The sequence below is a fragment of the Typopeltis vanoorti genome, chromosome 2 (assembly GCF_054136105.1).
Source record: "Typopeltis vanoorti isolate ZY-2024b chromosome 2, IOZ_Tvanoo_1.0, whole genome shotgun sequence".
Lineage (NCBI taxonomy): Eukaryota > Metazoa > Arthropoda > Arachnida > Uropygi > Thelyphonidae > Typopeltis > Typopeltis vanoorti.
In genome coordinates this window covers 12,903,214-12,928,521 of record NC_143550.1, presented here as the reverse complement: position 1 = coordinate 12,928,521, position 25,308 = coordinate 12,903,214, and the positions used below count along the sequence as shown (strand labels likewise).

Sequence of the window (25,308 nt, the reverse complement as noted above, 5' to 3'; positions counted from 1 at the left end):
CTTCAGCAGAGTCTAAAGATGCTATCTGCATCCAGTCTGTTTTTCTGATTTCATCGTTCACTATAGCTTCGTTTACAATGCTATGATACTGTTTTGTAGTCTCAGTGATTTTTATGGGTTCTGGTTCAGTGTGTAACTGCAATGCTGTGAAATAATGGTCTGCTAGTTTGCATGTTATTACGGCTGCTGTGTGGCTGTTTGGAGGGGCCCTTATATTTATATGATCAATGCAGGTTGAGGTTGTTGTGTTTCCGACTATCTCTTCTCGTGTATACGACTGTATGGATGGGGTTATGTTGTATGCCGATAATATGTCTAGGTATTGTCCTGTGTTGTTATTTATGTTCCTAATGTTTATATTAATGTCTCCTATTATTATCAAGTATTTTGTGGTGCCTACTTTCGTGGCTGTAAGCCGTCTGTTTAGTTCTTCTAGGAATTTTGTGGTGCTTAAGTTGGTTGGTCTGTATATTGCGTTTAATATCAGGGAGTTTTCTTGTTTGATGTTTTTAATTTCGATACATATGTTTTCTGCGTATTCTAATTTATAGTTAATTTCTGTTACTTCTAGTTTATGTTTGGTAAATATTATTACTCCACCGCCTCGTTTTGTTTGTCTGCAGTGTTTGTGTTGTTGGAAGTGTGGCATTTGGTAGGAGGTTGCCTCTTCGTTTGTCGTAGATACTTCAGTCAGTATTAAAATGTCTATTTCGTCTATATCTTCCTTCAGATAAGCTTGCAGGGTCAGCCAGTATTTTTGAATGCTTCTGATGTTGATGTGGAGAATAGATAGTCCTTTTTTGGGGATTGTCCGTTGTTTCCATTCTGATATTGATTTCAGAATAATAATAATAATAATAATAATAATAATAATAATAATAATAATAATAATAACTAAATATAAAGACATGTAATTCTGATAAAGCTGGTAAGAACTTTTCTAGTTCCATTAAATCAGAAAACAGTTTAAAAACTCTCGAAAGAATAAAGGTCATCAATCATTTTCGAAATCTGTTAGTTTTGATTTTCTATAAACCTTGTGAGAGTTTCCGGATGTTGAAATTATACGAGAAAATAGAGCAATCAGATTTCCAGTATTATTAGACGCCACACATGCTGCTGATGATTCACAATGCGCCACGTGGACTTTTGCTCATTGTGAATCGAGCGGCGTGTTTAGACAATCACATTCCAGTCTGCTGTAGAAAAAGCAAGCTGTGAGTAGCAGTTATTCCTATTTCAGCTGAAAATTTATATATGCTTTTAAAACTTAGAAACCTGTTTTGATAGTAATGATAAAATCATAAATTCATGTCTTTTCAATTTTATTCCTATAATCTGTTTTATCCAAATAATCTGATTTATTGGTTTGAAAAATTATTTCCTCATATGAACAAACCGTACTGTTAGCAGTCGTTGTATTTGCAGACGTACCTTGAATAAGAGAGATATGCACACACTGCGATCATTGTTGTGAAGGAAATATGCAACGAGCGTTCTCCGTATGCCATGCGATTGTTAATTTAAGTAAATATGTTCGTATGGTTCAACACATATCTGGGTTATACGGGAAAAATTCATTTGTAATCAGATTTTACGACAATGAGGGCAAAAATAAATAAATAAATAATAGGGAACAGCGCTCTACATCAGAAGTCGAACTAACTCGCCCTGGAATTTCTTCCACGCTTATTGTTTTCAATCATAAAACATGTGATCGGTGGGTCTTTTACGGAAGTTTTTCACTGGAAGTTTGTAGCTGTTTGTCATGTAGCAATTAAAGTGTAAATAACAGGCGGCTGTGAATTGTGGTTTTTAGTTGCCTGCCATAGAAGAACAAACGACTCAGCAAATACAGCAGTTCACACTTCATTCCGTATGAGGTTAGTGCGGTCAATCACTAGATATCGCAACTGCAGTTCGATTATATCGATTTTATGCAATTATTCTGGTGGAATGTGTTCTTTACACTTGTATAACCTTCTTTTTTCTCGAAGCACTGCTTTCAAGAATTTATTGAATATCTTGAACATTGTTCAATGAATTATGCTTTGGCTGCATGGTTAGTGAAGAAGCCAACGAAGTTGGATTTTATATGCTTGTTGCTGATGCTTTTCTGACTTTGCATTTTTTTTAAAACAAAATGCAGTACACGGTATACTTTTTTTACATCAAGACAAGTGCTATCAACTCAAAGACCTTTCAAGCTCGTGCAGAGCAGGCTTTTACAAACACCCATGCCCAAATTGGGATTCGCACCCATAACCAGTTGGTTGAAGAGTTGCTATGCTATCCACTCGATCGATCTCCCTCCCCCCCCCTTTTTTTTCCCTTATAATCAGGGAGTTTGATAACTGGCAGTTAATTACATATACAGTACTTTAAAATAATCACCAACAGAACTTACAGATTCATCTATTACATTAAAGTATGGTATCTTCAGCTTTGTTAGCTTTTTTTTCAGTTGATGTAAGGAATCTGTTCTTTATTTAAAGAATGCATAGCAAATTATATATGCATACCATATACAGTATATGCCATATATATATATCATACTTATTATATATACTTAACAAACTATATAATACAAAATAAATTTTATATGCCATATGTACTTCGAAATAATATTCTTGTATAATCACATACAGACATTTCTTCTGTTACATTGCAATGTAGCTGTTGTATTAAAATCATATACATCGCTTTCATGTGTAATACATTAAATTATGGAGTCTTTTTGTTTTTTTCCTGGTAGTTGTTTCTTCCTTTTTTCAGTTAAATATAAGACATTATGTTTATTTATCATGTATAAAATTCACATGATTATCCTCTTGAAGTGTTGTTGTTAACTGGGTTGATACACATCACAATGATGTTTACTAAGACTGTAGGAGTTACACTATTATATCAGAGAAAAATAATTGAAGTTACATTTTATTTAACCGAGATAGTGGTAGATCCTCTGGAGTCGTGGATGTCACATTACTTTGGCTACACAATGTGAGTCTGCGGTTCCGTTGAGGTATGGGATCACTTTCCCTGCGGTCCGTGATATGTTTCACGTGATGGAAGTGTAGCGGAGGCGCTGTTTCATCTGATAGAAGTGGAGAGCTAAGAGGTTTTCTTTTGATTGTACTTCAGATCTGCGTTATTTTCACTGAAATGATGATGGTGTCGTTCTGTTGTAGTTCGTCTTATGTAAGGTAGGAGAAAAAGTGTGTCCATTCCTCTGTAGTCAAAAATCTTCTAGTTTTGACTGAATTTGTTGTCACTTCTTGAATGTAGTGATGTAGTTTCAATGTGATGCCCGGACTGTCTTCTCTTCCATACGCTCGGTCGCACGTGTAGCCACAAATTACGTACATCGTTAGGATGAAAACGATTATTTCCACCCTGTTATATGTTTTCCTTTTAACCAGAATAATAATAATTCTTCTCTGATTAGCTGGATTTCAGTTAGCCATCATTTAACGACTTTCCAAGTTTCTTCTACTTGTTTACAGTATATCATTAGCTGGTATAGTGTTTCCGGTTCCTGCAAAATTGATATGTTGTACGCCCTTCGAGAGGTATATGCCTTTAGCAACTATCCTTATATTGATCAGTAGGCAAGCATGTTGGACTTTAAAGAAGATTTTATATTTCTGATTTATTGTCAGCTTGAAGACATTGTTTAATACAAGACTTAGTGTGATTTGGTATCTTCTTAATTCTCTACGTTGTGGTATGGGAAAAAATTGTTCTGATTAGTTTGGATTATGTTGCTTTTATTGTTTTGACTTTTTTTAGGGTTTCTTTTTTTTATTATTAGTAACAGAGCTGATATGCTCTGTTACCAATAAGTATCCTCTGCCATCTCTATAAACAGCCTGGAAACTCTTTCATCAATCTCCAACATTCTGCTGATTATTCTGTGTGAGAGGCATTTCTGTAGGAATGCTTCTGCATATCCATGGTAGGACTTAGTGATTGCTGTTTCAGCAATCTTGGCGCTCTGTTTATAATTGTTTTAAAGTGGCTATTAAGTAGACCTATGCATCCGACTTCGAATCAGTGGAAGAATGTTGTTCCCTTCATCGGTTCCTACCAAGAGCTCAAGATGTAGGTGGCGAACAGTCTATGGATCTTGTCTGCCCATTGTCCATAATAGGGGATGTTGTTTACTTTGTACACAGGCGACAGGATAAATATGGGTTGCATTGCTTTTCCCCTGACAGATAGTTGTCTCGGGAGCATGGTATTTATTTTCCTCCCAACAGCTGCTTGGAGTTCTTTCCACTGCTCTCCATATGTTTCTGGACCACCTATTTTAACAAGAAGCACCAGTATCTCTATATTCTTATTCCTTGAGGAATCTTGGGGTTCTTTTTCTATCTCCCTATAAGTATGCAGTGAGAATTATTCAAGTTTACTTTCAGGGCAGAGGCTCTTACGAAAGCCTCTAGCAATTTCATCGATTCTTCTATGGATCCTTCCGTCTTTAGTGTTAATGTGATGCCAGGAGTTTTGCTTGGCTCTCTCCGTGAATGTTTGTTCCTTTGAGTTCTCCGTTTGAGTTGATTGCTTTGATGACTGGTTCTTGCGCTAAAGGACGAAAAGGGCCATAGAGAGGAGGTCTTCTCTCTAACTTTGAATATACATATACTATAAATGGCTTATAGTATCAAATGCCTTTCCTATATACTGTACAAGCCTAGTAGAACACAGAGTTTGTTGGTCAGAGTATGGTACTCATATACTGATCTTAAATGAGAGATTGTGTCTGCTATGTTCCTTCCCTTAATAGCGATGATCTATACGGGCGATACTAATTTCTGTAGGCACTTCTATATTCTATTCAACAGAATTTTTGATATAATCTTTTAATCTGTGTTTAATAGAGTTATCCCTCTCTTTGTCTTTTAATTTCTCTGGGTCTGAAATTTTCGGATAAGTGTGAGGTCCCTCGTGCTGAATCTGTCTGGTTTATTTGTGTTTCGTATATTTCTTGCATCATTCTCATGAATAAAATTTCGAATTTTTGAAAGTAGTGCTTGTAAAATCCGTTTGAAAGACAGTCTTCTCCTGGAGATTTCTTCTCTGAAAATGCCTTCCCGTTTGCCTGAATTCTGCTGCTGTTATCAGAACATCAACTTCTTCCGCCTTCTGCTGAGTTAGTTCAGGTAATAAAGGGAGGAATTTGTTTCGGTCGAGTTCCTCGATTTTGTTTCTCAGAGAACAGTGTTGCAAAGTACTCGTGAATCGCATGCAGCAGTTCCACATCATACCGAATGATTTTCCCTTCGTAGTGTAAGCATTATATTCTCGTTCTTTCGTAATTCCGTTTTTCAAAAAGCCAAGCTGTGGGTATTTTGTTTCATGATTTTCTATGGTTCCTAACCGGGGGCGGAGCCATGCTCCCTCTTTCCTGGAGTTGTTGGGTATTAATTTTGTTTCTAATTAGAGCGATTTATTGTATAGGCTGGATAACTTCTTTAGGTTTGCCTCTTTTTTTTTGTTTTCGCTGATGTTTTCTTTTATTGCTGATTGTTATTGGGTGTGTTCTTTATTATTCTTTATTCTCAGAAGGTTTCTGAGGCTAGGACTGAAATATTTATTTTTTTTCTGAATCGATATTATGTTTTCTACTTCTTTGTTGAATTCCTAATTAGATTATATTGAATTTTTATAAGTAATTTTGTAGTCGAGAGTGTGCTATTTTTTTTGTTTTTTTTTTAATTATGGGTAAATTGGCAATGGGTCTGTGGTTTTGCCTCATTTTTTAACCTGCTTTTAGAGAGGTGTAATTACTTATCATCATCATCATCATCGTCATCATCATCATCAAATTCTTATATATCCCATATATCCTCAGGGGGTGTACAGGATATTTATGATAGTACCACACGAATAGCTTACATCACCACTAACTTCCTATCTACAATTTTCTTCCCAATTAATCTGTTATTTGTCAAGAGTTCAATATTATCAGATCGTATATTGCTCTCTTTTAAGGTGTTTTTTACAGTATCGATCCATCTACATCTTGGTCTTTTCTCTGCCAAACTGGCAAAGAACACTTGTTTTGCTCATCTTTCCTCTCCCAATCTATTTAAGTGACCATACCATCTGACATTACCTCTACTAACACATTCCTAAATGCTAGCTAAGAATGGCTTTCTTAATATCATAGTTTTTAATATGATATTGCCATTGATGCCATCTTCAGTCTCTTAATCTTTCTCAGAACTCTCATACCTGTGGTCTCCAGTCTTTCTTCAAAGTGTTTTATTTATATCCGAGCTCTCAGATTAATTTAAAATTGTTTGAACATTGTCTTGTATACAGCTAATTTAGTGTTTTGACTAATTTCTCTCTTATACCATATAAATTTATTCATTTGACTTCCTACTATACCAGCATTGTTGATCCTGTTGCCTATTTCCATATTTAATTTACATCTTCACTAAAAATCGTGCCTAAGTAGCTGAAATGTTTTACTTGTTCTATAGGTTCTCCATTCAGAACAGTTGATATTTGAAATGTTTCTGCCTATTTTCATTGCCTTTGTCTTTTTATTGCCGAATTTCATACCAAATGTATTACAGCAGGTATTCAATTTAGCCAGGGAATCTTGCAGACTTGTATTGGATTTATTCAGAATTTTAACACCATCTGCATAAAGAACTAAGATTAACATCGCCAATTTTGATATAATATTTAATCCCACGTTCCTTCATAATGTAGTCCATATAGATAATGAATAACAGTGAAGATAATGTGCACTCTTGTTGCACGCCTAATTTTACTTCAAACCATCTTCATGTACCTCCTTCAATTCTAACTGCTCACTTAAACAGAGACTACGTATTACTTTGTAATTGAATATAATTGTAGTCTTTTGAAAAGGTTTTCGCTGGGCAACTTGTCGTATGCCTTTTCCAGATCTTAATACAAATCGTTGTTATATTCCTAAATTTCTCAACTATTTGTCTTAAGTGAAAATCTGATCATGCCAACCTCTATTTAGCCTCAGTCTAGTTCTTCATGAAGTTTCTGCGCTTTTTCTTAGCTGTTTCTCTACGTGCATAAACCTTATCAAGAACACTAAGTAGGGAAATACCTCTGTAATTCTCACATTCAGCTTTATTTCCCTTTTTATGTATGGGTGCTATGAGAACTCTGCTCTAGTCATCTGGAATTCGATCCTCTGGCCAGGCCTTCTGAATTATGCAATGCAGACTCTGTAAAGTTTTTATACTTTCATATTTGAGCACTTGTGTGTCGAATTTCATCTACTCCAGCTACCTATCCACATTTTACGTTTTTGATCACGTTTCTATTTCAAGTATATGCTGCATTGCTGTTTGGAGTTTTCTACCACCATGTTAATACCCGCTTACTTTATTTAGGTGTTTCAAAGCAATTCCTCCAGACATCTATAATATCTTTATCATCAGTTTTCATGTCATCTTTATCATCTCTGATTCCTTTTGCAGTACTTTTTCCTCCATTTCTAAGCTTTTCCAATAGTCTCCAGAATATTTTGTCCCCTTTCTGATATTTATTTTCAGTGTTCTTGTCAAAGTCTACCTAAGAGAACAAGCTGACTTGATTGCCAAGAACAAGGTTTTCTATCTGAGTGTGTTCCAATTATTTTACATCTTTTATCCGGTTAGTATTTTTATTATGTTCTTATTAATTATTTCAGAGCTTATTACAGAACTTTAGTGTTTTTTCTTCTTCTTCTTCTTCTGATATTCAACACTGTGTTCTGATTTTCCATCAATATTTTGGTAAAACCGATGCTGGTCAGTTCTGACTGAATTGTTTCCCTGTATTGATTTATTTTGTAGTGAATAATCTTTTTTTGGTGTGGCCACAATTCTTTGTTTTTTTCTTCTGATACTTCAGTTATCGATTTGTTTCAAGATTATATCGTTTACTAGACTGCTCTTGTTATTTTCCTGCTTAAGTTTTCCTTATTTTTAATTCTTTAAATTGCTAACATCTACTAGAAGTTTGTTTAATTATTTTTTTATTAATTTAATTTTCATAACGTAATTTTCATTTTGGAGTCCTCGTCTTGGTTTACTCCTCTGTTTTATTGTATAACCAAGTTCTCTTGTAACTACAACTGAAGCACTGAACATCGATTCTTTCTCGTTGTAAAGCATTTAAGTGACCCTGCTGGTTCTTATTTGGATTATCTGAATTCAAGAAATTTACCTGAAGTGCTTCTTCCGTATTTCTTGCAGCTACCTCAAGTTTTTGGTGCGATTCCATGACAATTTGTCTTTGCAATTTTTCAAGTTCAACATCACTGAAAACTTTGTTCCTTAAAATAAACCTTCGCTGTTCGATTTATCGATGCTGAGTGACTCTTGTATCAGGAAATTTCTGTTTCCAAATTTCATACATTGTATTTTGGTATCCTCTTGATGCTGGATTTCATTCATAATAAACTTGCATAATTATCCTTTTTTTCAGATAGATTCAATTTATTTCGTTTATGTGTTCTTCTTCTACTGGCATTTCAGTTCTTTGCCCTGGTTGCCCAGCAAAAGATTCTGAGCCCTGTAGTCTATTTATTGCCTGATGACTAGGAGCTATAGCCAAATGCGGTCCATGTTGACCTGGGCGATGAAGTATCCAGTATCGATGAGTTCTTTCTGCTTTTCACCATTTAAAATGAAGGAGTGAGGCACAGTTACTCTGGCTCCTCTGCTAAAGTCTGTCTGGCTTGGGAGGCTCGGCCCATAGCTATGCTACCGCCATCATAGCTATTAGCATTCTCAGAGCACGCGAGCCTCTCCGCTACGACGAGTTGGTGTCCCTGGAAGGATTATTATTATTATTATTATTAATATTAATATTAATATTATTATTAATTTTGTGTGTGTGTGTGTGTGTGTGTGTGTGTGTGTGTGTGTGTGTGTGTGTGTGTGTGTGTGTGTGTGTGAAATCTATTATTTTAAATTTTCTATTTTTTTTTCTATTATTCAAATTTGCAGTTGTTCGGTAATGAAAACTAGATAATATTTCTTAAGAATATTGTGTGTGTGTGTGTGTGTGTGTGTGTGTGTGTGTGTGTGTGTGAAATCTATTATTTTAAATTTTCTATTTTTTTTTCTATTATTTAAATTTGCAGTTGTTCGGGAATGAAAACTAGAAAATATTTCTTAAGAATCATGACAGTACTTCTTTTTTTAATTTTTCAGATTCATCTGCTAAGCATGAAGTTTATTTTAACTTTACTGCTATTGGTTGGTATAGGGATGACACAGGCGACAGCGCAATCAGGTATACAGTTGCGCTTTATTTATTTATTTATTTATTTATTCACCCAAGTTAATATTCTGTTACCTTCAATAACAAATGTACAATGAACAAAGGGCTAAAGGAAACTTCATCTTACCCTATTATTTTATACGAAAGATGACGTTTTTCACTAAATATGAGCATTCTTCAATCCACGAAGTTTTGTTTAGAAGTGTGCTCGCATGAGAAATGCCTTTCGAGCGAGCTATGGTAGAATTGGACATGGTTATAATTACAAAGTCATAATGGCTTGAATAACATAATACTAATTTCACAAATTTGTAATTTCTGAAAATTTAATCAGTTTTACACCTTTAATTTATTAATAGGAAGAATCGTATATATGAAGAAGAACATACCAAGTACATAAAATACATTGCTTAGAAAGAAGTTAAGGAAACGGCCATTGAAAAGGCTCATCGCGCCATGTAACGACTCACGTGTTTATAGCCGGTATGAATTGTGTCCGGCCGAAATGGCTGCGAGAAAGGAAATGATGGAGTTGAAAGAGGCGATGTGATAGGATGCCATGTTGTACTTCTATGTGTTCTGCAAATTGTTGACAAATTGGGCCATCTCAGGTAAATAATAAGTGACATCATACTGAGATGGAAGTGCAGGAAGTCAACAGCAGGTGCTACCCGCAGTGGACGACTCACCGAACGGAACCATACAGTGTTATCACAAATAACATATAAAAACCGTCATTCTTCGCCTGGAAGTGGAATCTGCGCAAAAAACATTAAAAACCGAAACTCACATCATGAGTTTCCATGGTAGGACTGCAATATGCAAGCTCATATTACCGAACCCAACACGTAGCGTTCTCTTTAGCGGTGCAAAGAGCCTGTACATTTCGACGAGGAAGTTTGGGAAGCTGTTTATGGTGCAAAGAATTACGCTACGCTGCAGATGGAGGGTGCTGTTAAGGCGGATGTCCGGGGAACATTTCTTTCCAGAAAGCGTATCCGAAACTGTGAAATGGGAGGTGAAAAACAGGACCATACCATCACACGGTGTGGCGCAGTGCAATGGTATGGTGCTGTTTTCCTCTTTCCTCGGAACTCTGTTTGCGGTGCCACCAACACTGAATCCCGAGAGGCATCTGAACATTCTTGATAAAGCATTGCTTCCTACATTCTGGCGTTTCTACAGAAATGACTATTGTCTTTTTCAGTAAGATAATGAAACTTGTCACAAGGCTGCTGCTCTAATTGCGTGACTTGTGGATATGAACGTTACGACACTTGACTGGACTCCACAAAGCCTTGATTTCAACTCTATTAAACGTCTATGGGATGAATTAGAGCATCAGGTGAGGTCAAGGGACGTTCTCCCAACAATTAAATAAAACAATAGAAAGAATGGTGGAAAATTCCCATTGATCGCTATCGTACGCTTTTGGAAAGCATACCCTGTGGGACTGCTGCAGTCATCGCAGCGAAAGGAGATCCTAAATCTTATTGATGTGTTGATGTGGGCACCATGGCTACTTGTTCCCTAATCTCTGGTGTCCGTTGACTTCTGGTGACACACTGCTTGGAAATAATTCAACGGGTACCAGAGATTAAGATATATATATATATATATATATATATATATATATATATATATATATATATATATATATATATATATATATATATATATATATATATATATATATATATATATATATATATATATATATATATATATATATATATATATTAGTATATTAGAGTGTGTTTTGCACTAAACTGAATCGCAAGAAGGGGAGATTTTATATTATTATTTTTTGGCGGGGAGAAAAAATGCTTCTAATTTTCACAGATAGAGGGCGCTGCGCTAGATGCATCGTTTGTGAACACGTGCAAATGAGAGTTGTATAAAACGCAGGGTGTACTGCTGACAGTTAGTAATGAATGCGTGCAAATTCCCAGTTATTGGAGGTGAAGAGAACTGATTTTGTGAAAAAAGAAAAATTTGTTGCTGTGATGCTTACTTTGGTGGTGCGATGATTATGCGCCATGAAGGATGCGGAATAATGACATTTTCGCTATGCCTGTAATTATTGCAGCTTCCCGTGTACTGCTTACACCGCTTGTTGATTGTGCCACTAAGACATTCATTTGCGATACCACAACGCTGGTACGGGCTTTGGATAACACTGATCTGCATGTTCGAGGGCGATCTGACAACTTTCAGTTTTTTCGAAATGGCGTATTAGAAACCGTACGCTGGCAAGAGTGATGAGACCACGACCTTTCTTCATTCTTTTATGCGTTCGAAACTTTCGTAAAACGTCCGCTACCGATTCCCCACTTACGTAAGTCAACTTCACTATAATATCTTATACACCAAAGTAAGCATCACAGCAGCAAATTTTTCTTTTTACAAAAACAATTCTCTTCATCTCCAATGAATTTGCACCCGTTCATTACGAGTTGTCAATAGTACACCCTGCGTTTCACAGAATTCTCATTTGCACGTATCTGCAAATGATGCATGCGGTACAACGCCTCTATCGGTGAAAAGATGAAATAATTGTTTTCTCCTAGCCAAAAACTCCTCCTCCTTGCAATTCACTTTCGTGCAAACCGCACTCTAAAATACCAAATTTCCTAATTTTTATGTATTATTGAAATATCTTTCCATTATGGGACACTCTGTATAATATATGTAACGTATGTCTTTATGATCGACAAACAGGTTCAGAGATAAAGTCAGAAATCTTCTTTTGAAAAAACCAAATACCTTCCACTATTTAGTTTTGTAAATTATGAAATATTCGGAATAAAACCCTGATCAGTTTAAGGTTGAAAAATCTGTTTTATGTACGCTGTCACTTTCCAAGTTTTCGTTTCAATAAGTTCATCATTCTGACATCATAATGCTCTCTCTCTCTCTCTCTCTCTCTCTCTCTCTCTCTATTCTAAAGACCGTGAAACTTAATTTTTTTTACTATGCAATTTTATTCGCTGGGTTAAAAGTCTATTGTACTTGAGGAAAAATTAAACCTTGCTTTTAAGTCTTAATTCTAACTTAAGGAAATGAATTTAGCAATATTCACGTCTGAAAGAAAGGTGTGCTTTAATTCCTGGACACCGAAGCAATATATGTGGAGTACATCCCTCCATCTCTTCACTGAACAGCAAAAGATACCGTATGGTCACTCAGATGCTCAGAAATGTATCACACCACTCCTCCTATGTGCTCTTGTATGCTTTTCTGGAGGCTTCATCACTCTTTCTGAAGATCAGTTATTCCAGACACACCATCTATCCCTCTCATTGACGGTTTACGTCTTCCTCTTTTCCCACGAACTTTACTTTCTATTTTTGTGTTGAGAAGTTCTCCTTCGATCTCTTAATGTGTCCAAAGTATTTCAACTTTCTTCTGTCAATGTCCTTAAGAAGCCTTAAAGTTCTGTTATTCCTTCCTATCACCCATCTATTTGTCCGCCTTACAGTATATGATATCCTCAACAGCCTTCTGTAACACTACATCTCAAAAGCAGCTATCCTTTTCCTATAATGCTCCATTAGATCCCAAGTCTCACATCCTTAAGTCACTGTTGGAAAAATCTTTGTCCTGCTTGGATTGAGCTGAATTACTCTGTTCTTACTGATCTCGTTAACTTTGTCAAGAATTTTTCCTACTTCTTCCTTATTTTTTCATTACAGAGGATTAGTGTATCATCAACATACCTCAGATTACTGATCAATAACCACCTATCCTAATTCTTGTCTTGAGCTCATCCAATGCTACACGCATGATGGTCTCAGCGTATATACTAAACACGTGAAGATAAAGTAAATATCTTTGCCTAACTCCCTTTCCAACCTGAAGCCAATCAGTTAATCCAACACGTTCTCTCAACACACTGTTAATACGATAGTGTGTTGAGTAAAACCCATTCTTTTCCTTACTTCCACACAGTTTCACATGCTGAACCCAGTTAAAAGCTTTAGAGTAGTCTATTAAATACATTACCATAGGCAGTCGAAATTCCTTATACTTTTCTAAGATCGGTCTACAGCAAATGATCTGAGCTCTGGTACCCTTATCGTTCCTAAAACCTGCTTGTTTCACAGGAATCGCTGCCTCAACTTTGGTCTCAGTCCTATTTAGAAGTATCTTTAATAAATTTATTTGCATGACAGATAAAACTAATAGTTCTATAGTTCTTGCAATCCTTCATATCTCCCTTCCTCTTTAAACCTCATGCCTACGTGGAGGACGTTCCAAATTTCCCTGTTGAGGGGCTACTCCAAAGTTTCTTTATCCTCTCTGTTCTACAGTTCCTCACAGTACTCTTCCCATCAGTTTTTCATTTCCAGTCCTTCTGTTAGTACTGATCCATTCCTATCTTTGATGAAATTTCATTTGGGACTTAGTTCATGAACTAAAGGAAGCATCTTTTCATAACTGAAATTCTATTTCCTCACATTTATTAGTATAAACTTTTCCCTTTCCTGCTTGATGGCTCATTTGACTTTACTGTGTAATTTCCCCAACCGCCTTCTTTCGATTAAATTTCTGTTGAATCTGATATCCATGGGTTTCTTGATCTTATTGGCACGAGATGCTTCTTGGCTGTATCCTGTATTATAACCTTGATTTTTCCCAAAGCATTTATAGTGAGTTCACCTCACTAGTCTATAAAATGATTCACCCGAGTTGATGCTTCTTCTGTGAACCCACTAGGAATTTCTCTGACATCCATTCTAGTTGGACGTGCCTGATCTTGAAAGTTTCGTAGTCTTAGTTTTGATTTGGCTCTCACTAGCTGATGTTCTGTTCCACAGTCTGCTCTAGGAAAAGTAAGCACATCAGAGATGCTTGTCTTCCACTGTTGAAGAGCCAGGATGTAATCAATCTGGCGCCTTGACCTATGAATGTTAGATGTCCAGAGTAGGTCCGTAGTGAGTGTTTTTGGAATCAGGTATTGCTAATAACAAATGTGTTAGCATGAGCAAATTCCAACAGTCTTTCTCCAAGAGTTTAACGTTCACCAAGACCAAACATGCCCCACTCAAGCCTGGCTCTCATACTCTTTCCCACTTTTTCATTAAATTATATATCTCCTTGGCAGGAGGTTCAAACAAATCTTTAAATTTCCATAGAAATCCTCATTTCTTGATCATGTCTATCAGTGTGGGGTGCATAAAGTCTAAGTGCTTGAGTATAATGCAAAGTGTCATTAACGGGACTATAACCAAGAAGAGCTGTTGCCTGAATGGCCTCAGTATCACTCTTTCTTCTTCTTCAAGTATCATCCCCTAAAAGGAATTTGGCAACCATGTCACGGAACTTTTTTCTTTCTTTTGCTGCTCTGTAATCTTCAGTATCACAGCTATCCCATAATACTTTGAGCCACCTCCCTGAATTAATAACTAGCTTACCATCCTGTCTTTTGAAATGACCTCCTCCATTCCATATGGTCTCTGTAATTCCCATGATGTCAATTTTAGACCTGTCTTCTCTTGATTACAGCATCAAGAGCATCCATCTGTAGACCTCGTAAATTCCATGTGCATTTGTAAAATTATCCTCTAAGATTAATTCTATATCTTTTGTTTTCCTCGTCCACAATATCACTGACATTTATTTGAGACTGCAATATGCTTCTCGAACAGAACCCTCTGCCTGAGCCCTGAACGGGGTTCTGACTATTCTGCGCGACAATCGATGTAGCATGTGATGTATTATAAGGCACAACTGTATTAGCATTTTGGAATGAAGTCACTTCAAGAATAAGGTGGTAGGGTTGCAGAGGCCCTTTCCACATATTTGGGAGGGTTTGGTCCCAAATTCATCCATTGGCCAGGTGGATTGGGACTTCTGCCTACTAGGTGAGACAAACACTTAGGAGAGAGAAGGCAGACTCACCTGCATAAAACGAAATGAAATAGCAAAATAGGAAAGATTCACCCCTAGCTCTCGAATACTTTGATAGCATTGGAAGTTTTCTAATAACAAGAAAAAAAGAAACAAAGAAATGAAAGATGGGGTGGAACCAGTCTATAGATAATATAACAGATGTATATTACATGAAGTAAAGCATGGTCTGTCATCAGGTATCCCGAGTTTGCAACTATCGAATTCACTAAAGTGAACCCTTTAGGGTATGCGGTCAACAGCCTCAGTTGTACAACTAAGTTAGTCATGAATATACTCCACGTGCAAACTTTATTTCTTTACGCTTAGGCAAATGATTAAAACAGGAATATGATTTCTTCTCAAGTGTAATATAATTTATAAATATTTTCATCTAACATAATATTGACGTAATCTTTTAAATTGCAGACCTTTAGAGTAGACACAGTGTTATGACGTTCGCAAGGAATATTTGCGTCACTTTGTAGTCTCCCTCACTCCGTTCTGTCTTCTCCAGATTAGGAAGTGTTAAACCATGTTTGGAGAAGCTATTATTTTTCTTTGGAATTTTCCATTGAGTTTAAAGTTAATGTTATTTTAACAGTATTCTAACTGAAATACTTAAATGAAGTATTTTAATTAAATATTTCAAATTAAGTATATTTTAATCCAATAATAAATTTAAAAATGCAAAAATATAAAATAACCTTTTTACGAGAAACGTACGGAACTAGCAAGTTAAAGGAAATAGCCTACTAGTAAACATTATCCTCAATATATTTTACATATTTCTCATTAAGAAGCTTTAAATATAGGCAATGAAAATTCAGATAAATAAACAGACCTAATAAAATTAAAACCTTGTAACGTTCTTCCCAGCAAAGTTAGTTTAGCATTCGGCAACAGCAAGAATTACTAATGCATATCATAATAATATACTGATTAATTTGAAAATAATTACACTTTGAAAATCAAAGAGAAGACCATTCGCTTCACTGCAGACTTAACCAGTCATACTCCCTTTGGAGTCATGTCATGAAGAAGTTTGGAAAAATGCGAATAATCGCGCGCCTGATATTTCCCGGCTTTCGATTATGTCTGGCGCAGAGGATCCATTGCTTATCCTTCTGGTATGCTTTCTACTATTTTCGAGTGGGTTGGGTCTCCACTTTCCTCACTGAGCGTTCATCAGTGGATCGCTTACTGTATTGAGATTTCTCCTACAAATGCCAGAGTACACTAGGGATGTGTATTTTCTCGATGCTGATCTCGTCTTTTACGTCAACGACCTTCTCTCAGATCCTGTTCATTGCTTTTCAGTGACATCATTCCATTCCTCTTCTTCATTTGACAATTCTTGTAGTGCTGAAATGATTAATCTTCGAAATCCTTTATAAATTAACTTTTAAACACTGATTTCATTGTTATTCTCCAGTGGATTTCAGTACGAGCTACTTTAATCCAAGGACTTATCTCATTTCTTGTGTAATAAAAGTTCCACGCTAATCCTCTTCTTCCAACAAAATTAAACTCAAGTTTACTTCACTTCTCCAAATGTTTCTTCTTAGGCTGACTTAAACATCTGACCTTTCCTTACTCTAATCACATCTATTTAAAACAAAAGTTAGTGTTCTTTTTTTTACTCAAATGTTAATTCCCGCCTGCAAAACTCATGTTTAGGCGGGAGGATTAGTAAAACTTTCCTACCTTTCTTGATACTATTCAGAAGAGGGAATTCCGCTTAATAAATGACTTCTATTATCAGTCTCACTCCATTCACTTTCTCATAAGCATTTTGTTTCTTCCTTATACTTTTTACGCTGATGTTTTCATGGGTACTGTTCCATAGCACTGACTACCACCATTCCTCCACTGTCTTTATCTAAGCGTGTAAAACATAAACAACCGTCGGTTAACGTTCAGAAAAGAGGTTAAGTTTCGAAGTTACAGAACAGACCATTCTTCTGTTGTTGTTTTTTTTTTCTTTACATTTATTTCTGTTTTTTGGAATAGCCTTTACGTTCCTCGAGCTGTACCTGAAACAAATTAATAAGTTCTTTGTTTCTTCGTAACCGCTTAATCGCACACGGCACTCTTATGTTATAGTTTTTTGTCTTCTTGATGTGGTTTGATATACAAAATCTATAAAAACAGTAAGAGGTACTCTTTTTAAAGCCGATATTATTATCCGAAAGATCAAAACCTTCAAAGTAATCCGATCAGACAGTACTTGGTATCTTTGAACTTTTTCTTGTAAAAAATTCAAAAATCACATCGAATGTTGCCTATTTTGAATTTAGGAGAGCATTTGCCAAGTCATGTAAGGAAAGCCTAACTCTGCTTTCTTGTCACTTGTCAAGAACTTGGCTAAGATATTGAAAAGCTTGAATGCCACTTGAGGTCAGATATTTGATTATTTTTGCCCTATCGAAATCCGTATGGATTGTGTAGTTTGCATACAGTTAATTTGGACTTCCACTTGCTGGCCTGTTAGTCGAGTAGATAGTGAACCCTCTCCCAACCAAGAGGATCACGGGGGCATTGATATTTGACTGTTTTACTAATTCTGTGTGGAAAAGGAGTTGCGAACCTACCACTTCTAGCAAAGACTTCACTCTCAAAATCCATTGAAGTACGAGAGTGACCATACTGCCTTCAAGAGATAACAGTGCGACAAAACAAAATCGGACTTAAATATAAACAGAAAAGAAATGTGGAGATTTTGATGATAGAATTGATTCTTTTCCTATACAGCCATGGAACATTTCATGGAAACAAACATACAGATAAAAGGAAACAAGAGGTTCCACACTTCGTCCATTACTACAGTGGACTCTGGATGAAAAGACCGTTTGAATCCCATCTAGGTTTCATAGGAATGGAAATTTTTTTCCTCACGGAAACTGATTATTTTTGTCCCCAGAACAAATAAAGCGGCTTGATGAATACATTGAAGAAGTAGGTTATGTGAATAATATAAAACAACAGGAATGGATGACAGATGAGATTCTTTCTCTTATTGATACAAGAAGAATGTATAAAAACAAAGACCTAGCCAGGTATACAGAAACACATAACATCATCAAGAAAAAAATAAAAGAAGCCAAGGAAAATTGGATGAAAAATTTATGTACTGAAATTGAACTGCTTCAGAAACAACATGATAATTTCAATCTGTATAAGAAAATCAACGAAATTTCCGGAAAACTGAGGAAAAAGCAAATAGTGTCTCTAAGAGACGAAAATGGAAAAATAGTTCTAGAAGAAGAGAATAAAGCACAGATTTGGATAAAATATGTAACAGAACTTTTCAATGATACTAGACAGAAGCCTATAAATATAAAAGATAACATTCAAGGACCAGCAATCATGAAATGCGAAATAGAGAATGCTATACAAACAAGTAAAACAGGAAAAGCCAGTGGATCAGATGATGTGCAAACAGAATTTTTAAAATTAATCGAACCAGATAACATCAAACTTCTTGAAAAACTATTTAATAAAATATATGAAAGTGATGAATTTCCATCAGATTGGCTCAAATCTATATTTATCACTATCCCAAAGAAACCCAAAGCGAATTCCTGTGGTGACTTCAGACTTATTAGTCTAATGAGCCAAACATTAAAAATATTTTTGAAAGTAATTCAGAATCGCATTTATAGAAAAAGTGAAGAAACTCTAAGTGAAACACAATTCGGCTTTCGGAATGGTTTTGGTACTAGAGAGGCCCTTTTCTGTACCCAAATATTGATACAAAAATGCATAGAAAAACAGAAATCTGTCTTTATGTGTTTCATAGATTTTTAAAAAGCATTCGACAAAGTCAGACACACCAACTTAATAGAAATCCTTCAACAAATAAGGCTAGACGAACAAGACATAAGACTAATAACAAATCTGTATTGGAATCAGTCAGCTACCGTTCAATTAGACAACATTACCACCAGTGATATTAACATCAAAAGAGGAGTGAGACAAGGATGTGTGCTCTCACCACTCCTGTTCAACATATATGCAGAGGTAATCTTTAAAAAAGCATTGGAAGAATGTCCAGAGGGAATCACAACAAATGGAAAGATTGTTAACAACCTACGATATGCAGATGACACCGTGCTAATTGCAGATAACATTATGGATCTCCAAAAACTCGTTGACAGAGTATACATAGAAAGCCAAAGAATGGGAATAAATATAAACATCAACAAGACAAAATACATGATCATCAGCAAACATCCAGCCTCATCAATGAAACTGACACTCAATGGGAAAAATATTGATCAAGTGTCAAGATATAAATATCTTGGTTGCTGGCTTAATGAACGGTGGGATCCAGAAATAGATATAAAGACAAGGATTGAAGTTGCACGGCAGTCCTTCATGAAAATGAGAACACTATTCTGCAATAAAGACCTAAACATGGAAGTCAGATGCCGAATGCTGAAATGCTACGTGTGGTCTATTCTGCTCTATGGAGTTGAAACATGGACATTGAAGGCGACAACCATCAAGAAAATCGAAGCCTTTGAGATGTGGCTATACAGAAGAATGCTAAAGATATCATGGACAGAAAAAATTACCAATGAAGATGTCTTAAAATCCATTGGCAAAGCTAAACATCTTGTACAAATAATCAAGAAACGAAAAACATCATATCTTGGACACATCATGAGAAACAGCAAATACCAACTTCTACAAACTATTTTGGTAGGAAGAATTGATGGCAAAGGAACTAGAGGAAGAAAAAGAACATTATGGTTTGACAACATCAAGACGTGGACAGGAAAGAGCAGTGCACAGCTGCTCAGATTAGCACAAGAGCACAGTTTGTTCGCCAAGATGGTCGCTGACCTTCGATAGAAGATAGCACAATAAGAAGAAGATGAAGACACAAATAACAGTCAGAATTATACTGTCCTTAAGAGTTATTAGTTGCTTCGGCCTTAAATTCAAATAACAATCCCACCTCGGGCATGGATTTTGTGAATCTCTTCAGATAGTAGATAATTTTATCACCTAGTGTAAACGTGTTATTTATTTGGTTTTTAAAGCAGGATTTTTGGATTGTCTAACCCTTAGTTCTTTAGCTTTACACTCTTTCATGTATATGAATGTTGTATGGGATTCATTCAAATTAAAAAAAATTGAAGGTCTGTGCAGCCATCCGTCTAAATGCGGGTGATGACAGGGCATCCTCTCCAGGAAATTTTGGATTTTCATCCTTCGAAATAGGACTAATGACCAGAAAACACATATAGGACACATGATACAAGAACCTCACAGTCCAAGTTTTTTTTGGGGGGGGGTGGGGGGACATAATTTCGAAAACCTACAGCTGATGTATGCGATGGATAGCAAATGTGGCAACTGAATTATTCCAGTCTTATTTTTAATGTTGGTATCATAGTTTTATTTTTCCATGATGCGGATGGATGTGCAAGCTGTTTGTTTTCTTTACTCATTTTCTGCAAATTATAATTGACGATTTTGTGGATTTACCTTAAACTTATACTAATTCACTCTTTCAATATGTTATTCTTGCATTACGTATGATTTAATTAGTAGAAGTCCATTTTCAGAGCTCACAAATAATTAAGAAAGCACCTAAATGTAAAAAATGTAAAAAATAAATAATTTGTTTAATATTTTAAACTTAATTAATCAATTTAATTATTAGAAATAAACTATCAACTATCGGAATTTTGAAAGTATTACAATATATTATTAACATTTATTACAAATATGTTCTCAGCCTCGACCGTAGATGGCAACACTATCGGCAAGATTTTTGATTTCGAAGTTGATACATCTGTCATAAGCATTCATGTGAAAATGCAAATCATTCTATCAAATAGTTTGTTTTATACAGCTGTCTGAAACCAACATGTTGTCTGTATCCCTTGAAATGGATAAATTTGAGTATCGTGCGGTTATAAAATTCTCTGCAAAAGAAGGTTTAACTCCAAAAGAAATTCATTCGAAGTTCATAAAACTTTATGGGCACTCTTCTCCTTCGTTTTCGACAATTAAGAAATGGGCTGCCGAGTTTAAATGTGGCCATACCAGCCTTGAAGATGATCCAAAAAAATTGAAGGACGTCCAAAAAGGGTAACAACAACACCAGAAATCACTGATCAAGTGCACAATATGGTATTGGATGACGGGCAAGTCAAAATGTATGAAATTGCTGAGACTATAGGCATTTCAAACGAACGTGTAGGATATATTTTGCTTGAAGAATTGCAAATGAAAAAGCTTTGCGTAAGATGGGTGCCGCGTTTGCTCATAGAAGATAAAAAAAGCCTCGCATGAAAATCTTTGAACAGTTCTTGGAGAGTTTTAACAAGAATAAAACTAATTTTGTGCATCGATTTATTACTATGGATGAGACCTGGATTCACCATTACACACCAGAATCCAAACAACAGTCAAAACAATGGACAGAAGCCGGTTGTTCAGCGCCGAAGAAGACAAAGTCGGTTCCATCAACAGGAAAGGTCATGGCATTGTGTTTTGGGATGCTAAAGGCATAAGTTTATTAATTATTTTGAAAAGGGCAAAACAACCGGGAAATATTATTCCGATCTTTAAACCAGACTAGCCGAAAACATTCGTGAGAAAAGACCCGGTTTGTAGAAGAAAAAATCATCCTTCTTCAGGACAATGCACCTTTCCAGAAAGGTGTTTTGGCAATGGGAAAATTAAGGGATCTGCGCTATGAATTGTTGGAACATCCACCCTATTCCCCAGATTTAGCTCCATCTGACTTCTATCTCTTCCAAAAACTAAAACTCTTCCTCTGTAGTCAGCGTTTTTCTTCGAATCAAGAGGTGATTGCAGCTGTATATTACAGTACTTCTTGCTGAGAACTATTATAGGGACGGAATAATGGAGCTGGAATAAATGTATTAGTTTTACGGGAGATTGTTGTAAAATAAAAATAATTTTTAAATCATAAATTCCTTTTTTCATTGTATATATATATATATATATATATATATATATATTTCATTGTCTAGCTACTCACTGAGGAGACCTAAAAAAAAAAGGTTGAACCCGGTCTGGGTAGTGATCCCCCAGCACACACCATAATGTATAACAGTATACATCTTCTAGTGAGATGTGTTTTACATTATGGGAAATACTAAGAATAGTGATCAGAGCTTTACTTTTGCCCTGGTGTTGCACTACCTTTTAGACTTGAACTACGTTGAGGCCCAAACTTAACTGTTTTGCTTACTTGGGAGAAGGAGTTAAAAAAACAAGTTTATAAAATTACTTGATATCTGAAATATATTCACGTCTGAGCTACTTGTATATAGAGGAGAAGCACAGTATAACTAAGTTTCATTTCATTTATTTCAGATCGATGCAGTCGATTTTGTGCAACTGTTTTGTGTGTTTCAGGAGCGGGATCCTGCAAGTCTGATAAAGACTGCAAACAAGGTGGAATTTGTTGCAGTTGCTGCAATGGAATTTGTGCCTATAATTAGTTTAGATCACTTTTAATAATGAATATTCCATGCAGCTACTCGTAATTTATTTTCTCAAATTATAAAAAGTTCTGTATTTTTCCATTATAGTGTGTGCAAAAAATATTAGTTGTCTTGAGTTTCTTGTTGTCAATAGTCTTGCCTTTCGACACACCTTAACAACACACCTTCCAGATGGTAACTTTTTTAAAAAAATATGAAAACATCACAAACTTTCCGTTTATTAAAACTCTAACTAACAAATCCACCATCTCAATCTCTTCCCCCCCCATCTCTCTTTCTTTCTCTCTCTTCCCATGAAGCATCTCACAGAGATGAACTCAGCCATGTGAACCACATATTGTAATCCAGTTACTATAATGTAACACAATCGACAAAACGCTTAATCTTTCCTCTATTTCTTGACCTTCTCCACAGACAGTTATACTATACTGAAATCACTATTCCATATGTCGGGGTGAGTCAGAAACAAGGGTCAGATTTTTGAATGAAATGAATTGAATGAAAAAAAAATTCGTGACTTCAAGCTCACTTGAAACTGGCTGAACTTTGCCGTTTCCTTAAGGATCAACTCCTTGGTCTCTCTAATTTCCTGCAAGTTGGCCTACTATGGTCAAATTCTATGATAAGCCAACATCCTTTTGAAAGAACATAATAAAATTACCCTGTATATATAACTACTGCAAGCAGTGTGTGCATCAAAGGCTTTTCTTTTCAGAATCTGTAGTCATTCTTAAAATAAAAAGATTTGCATAAATGTGGATGTTTCTCATACTTCGGATATTTAATAACATCCGAAGTATGGGAAACAGTAATTTGTAGCAATCCTAGTTAAGCAGATTTCTTACTTTCTAGTATCGCCGAAAGAACGTGTCCCTCCTGGCTAGAATCTCAGACTTTATTGTCTACTAAATTTCGCTTTACAATGTTTTGCTTATATATTTGTTAGATAAGATCTTCATGGAGTACAATGTAAGTTGTACTCCATGAAGATATTTCTATGACAGAGAAAACATATTGGAAGATCCTGCCGTTTAATTCATTCCTCGTGCAGTTTACGATCCATTAAATATCCAGCGTGAATTCTGACTGGCACCTACTCCTAAACACATGAAGGTTGGAGATGAACTTGTTGATCATCCTTCCTCCAGCATTGATTTCATTCCTACAGACTTGCTAAGTCTTACTTTATTTTCCCTACGGTTATATATTGGCCTCTAGAGACTGCTTCTTATGTCTTTCCACTCTAGACATATAAGCAGTGTCACGTGTGGCACATCACCGAACAATAAATGACCACAGGGTATCTGATGATATCCAGTGAACAGATGGAGATGAAAGAACAGCAATACTGCACACCATCGAACATTCAGTCAGTAATGAATAGACACAACGTTTTCCTCTAATCAGACTGACCATTTATTTCAAAAGTAGAAATAAGCGCACAAAGGTTAATGGTGGTGGTTACTATGATGTGGAAATCATGAGCCACAAACCCAAGAATTAACTGTAATCTGATCTTTAAAATTTCAGCTATCTCAAGGAATGATGTGGGAGATCGTGCCTTCTACTATACGTCAGTGAATGGTCTCCTACTATTGCCGATAGATGGAAGCACCAATTCAGTTCTTATGTCTTCTGCTATACGTTCGTGCATGGTCTTCATCTACATTCTACAGTATAGTCGATAGATGGAAGCACCAGCTCAGTTTAGTCTAATATTACGAAATTAAAGAAACTGAAGCAGTTTGCTAAATTTAGTGAATAAATAATAGATGGAATCCTTAGAAACAATTGACTAGTGTAGTCGAGTGTGCTCAGCTAACTGAATTATATGAAAAACTCTTAAAATGAAAAATGAAATGGACGAATATAAATATTTGTCCATCTCATTTATTCATGTACTGTATTATTCGTTCATATTCATATATATATTCATTCATAGAGTACCTTCTCACTAAATATTTGAAAAGATTTTTTTGTACTTGTCACAAGTACGAAACATTTTCGATAGCACACCAACCTAATTCTTAGTAAAAAAAAATTATAACCTGATGACTCGATGCAATTAAAGAATTTTGCAAAGTTTCGAGAAATTATCATACCCGTTGGCATTGCCGCATCAAACTGTGAGCAACTATGCTGATCATAATAATTATAACGATAGCGAAGACAGCAAATTCAGAAGAAATTCAAATTTAGGAAAAGACATTTCTTTCCCTAAGAAATTCAGACAGTTCTCCCAGTTAAATAAAGTTGTTGAGAAGGTGAAGTATTCCTCAATTCGCATAGGAATTTTCTGTGCAACAATATCGAGAGAGCGTACAGCTTAAGAAGATGGCTACTCAACAGACCATACTTTTGGATATTTTAATGTGATTATTGAGACACATAGTAAAAATTAGTAGTTACAATGCAAAGAAGTTTATTCTGTATTATTTAATGATCAACCCACACATTGTATCCTACCAAAGTAAAGGTGTTCGACATTCGAATGATAAACAACAAATGAAGACCTTATAAAATATGATTTTATAAGCAGGATATTTTCTCCCGGAAACTCGGGTTTTTCATCCTGCATACAGACAAATCGACCCTTCAGAACACACGCAATTTACAGACAAAAAATACTAGTTGTGGTGGTGGAGGAGGT

The 25,308-nt window shown here is 35.7% G+C and overlaps 1 long non-coding RNA gene across 1 annotated transcript in view; it reads left to right on the top strand.

Annotated features, from left to right (window-relative positions):
* The window catches only part of LOC150108824 (uncharacterized), a 41,668-nt gene extending 19,030 nt beyond the window's left edge, over positions 1 to 22,638 (top strand). Inside the window, exons 2-4 of the long non-coding RNA XR_016550496.1 lie at positions 1,181 to 1,217; positions 9,201 to 9,282; positions 22,528 to 22,638. This is a non-coding gene — a long non-coding RNA (uncharacterized LOC150108824). The remainder of the gene's footprint in view (positions 1 to 1,180; positions 1,218 to 9,200; positions 9,283 to 22,527) is intronic.
* The last annotated feature ends 2,670 nt before the right edge of the window (positions 22,639 to 25,308 follow it).